Source organism: Limulus polyphemus, unplaced genomic scaffold (assembly GCF_000517525.1).
Source record: "Limulus polyphemus unplaced genomic scaffold, Limulus_polyphemus-2.1.2 Scaffold1204, whole genome shotgun sequence".
NCBI classification, from domain to species: Eukaryota; Metazoa; Arthropoda; class Merostomata; order Xiphosura; family Limulidae; genus Limulus; species Limulus polyphemus.
The window spans coordinates 162,087-164,564 of NW_013666814.1; positions in this window are offsets into that span (position 1 = coordinate 162,087).

Here is a 2,478-nt window from a genome sequence, read left to right on the forward strand (position 1 = left end):
AATATATATATATATATATTGCAACTTGTAAAGAACTACGGTTTAATTTACAAATACTAGAGCTTTTAATGATATTTTTAAATACCTCAAAACCGATAAAAACCTTTGGTGTCATTTCTGAAAGAAAACCTTATAACTTAAGACCTAAATTATTTTGAACTTCAAGTTATGCTGATCGCCTTACAGATTCTGAGGAGTTATCAGTTCTAGTAGATAATGAATGAACCGGTATTAATTCGTTCATTAACAACTGTAATTCTATTGAATGTAAAGAGAAATTTGAAGACTTTGAGATAAAAACAATCGAACTTTTTCAATTTTCTAATCTCTACACTAGACTTCATATTGATAATACTAAAAAGAGTGTTTCAACGGTAATTTCAAGATGTTTTTATGGTAATGTTACTTGTAATATGTGTCACTGTTTCAGACTAGATTAATTCTTACAAGCCGTAGATTTTTTTTTACTTCCCACCAAACTTGGCACATTCAGCGAATGAAAGGAAATTTCAGAACCTAATCTTAATGGCAAAGAAGGTCAACTTGATGTTTCTATAAAATGTTGAAAATGCTCAGGTTTATCTAAAGCTTAGTCAGCAATATGTGTCGACCATCATCATGGATTTATGAAGTTTCTATTTTTAGCTCTTTATTTGCAGAAACGATATAACTTCTAGAGCTGAATGGTGATAAGCAAGCGGAAGGTGTTTTGTAGTACAAAACATCAGCATAATGCTGATAACAGAAGTCATCAAGCGAAGGTATTCGGATTTCGAACTTGCTACGAATCGACTACTTTATGCAAGAGCTGTCTTAAAAACTTTTGATCAATATAACCTCTTTGTCGTTTATGTACACAGAAACCCTTCACAGTTTCACCTCGCCATGTTACAGAACACTCATAAAAACATATAGTTGTGTAACTATGAGTTCCTGAGAGTTTTGATAGTGACTTGGTAAAAAAAATAAAAACGCATTAAAACAATTCAATAATTATTGTTTACATAATTATAATTGAACAAATGCCTCGTGCATAGCAGCTGATTATCGTATAATAACTTTAAAAAATCACTTAATAACATTCCTAAACATGTTATTTTCAGATACTATCGTACTTTGTAAGTTAGCGAGTGTTAAGCATAACTTTTTAATAACAAGACGCCGTTGCATATTTGTACTTTGCTGAAAATTATCAAGAGTTAAGCAATACCTAGTTAACAACGAGACGCCATTGCATATTTTACTTTGCTGTAAATTAGCGAGTGTCCAACATTACCTAGTTCACAACGAGACGTCATTACATATTCTACTTTTCTGTAAATTAGCAAGTGTCCAACATTACCTAGTTAACAACGAGACGCCATTGCACATTTTACTTTGCTGTAAAGTAGCGAGTGTTAAACATTACCTAGTTAGAAACTAAAATATTTCCTAAACCAGTATTTATTAAGACGTGAAACAGTCAAGCTATGATCTTGGGCCTTAAAATACTACAGGATCATATAAAGTTATACTTCTTTTAATTAGTCAGATTTTATTAAGAGAGTCTTGGTATTGGTTGATAACTTTTCAAATATGGGTTTAAAATGTTTAGCCTAAATACCAAACATCAGCAACTAAGTTTCATTAATGTGAGTAAGAATTGTTTTTTGTTTTATTCAACATCATTTGGCTGTATATTGGTCAATATGTCCATTATATGCAAGATGGTAATAAAGAGATAGTAATTTCTACTATATTTCATATATTATAAGTCTCATTTTTATTCAGATAATGAAGATACCTTTGAAATAGCTAGTTTACTGACATTAGTTAAATGACAAGGCTCTTAGAAAATCGTCTTTTTCGTGATTTTGTTTTCTTGCAAGCTGGGACTCGTAAGTATTTCGGAATATTAGCTGGCGGAAATCAACTGTTTTTCTGTACTGAATTGACACGTCTATTATTAGCATTTATAAAATTTATATCCTAAAGTAGAGTTCAATGTGTGTTTATATAGGTTACTTTGTTTAAATACTGTTCATATTTTTGAAATATTAGGTGAAGATAAATATTTATTGTAACTGTTCTTGGAAAAAAAAGTTTAAAAAAGAAACTGAAACCTCTCGGAGTTTAAAATGGAACAGGTTGTTTGAAAATGTTATAATTATGCCAATTGTTGTGATTATTATAGTAAATCGTTTCATAAGATAGTGGCTAAAATTACCAGTGTTTTATAAATATTAGTAAGATAAAATCTATAATGAAAGCATTACCACAAAAGATTTAAAAACCAAGTACATTTTAAAGGACTGATACTCTAGCGCTTTCGAACAGTGGATTATTTTCCTGGGAGAAAGCGCTTAAGATTCCGAGTCTTTTGAAATCTACTTAATAAAATAAAACTGATTCATAGCCTACTTTTGTTGAATGAGGTTTATGCGACAAACGTTTTTCACATTAAGTGTATATATATATATATATATATATATATAGACG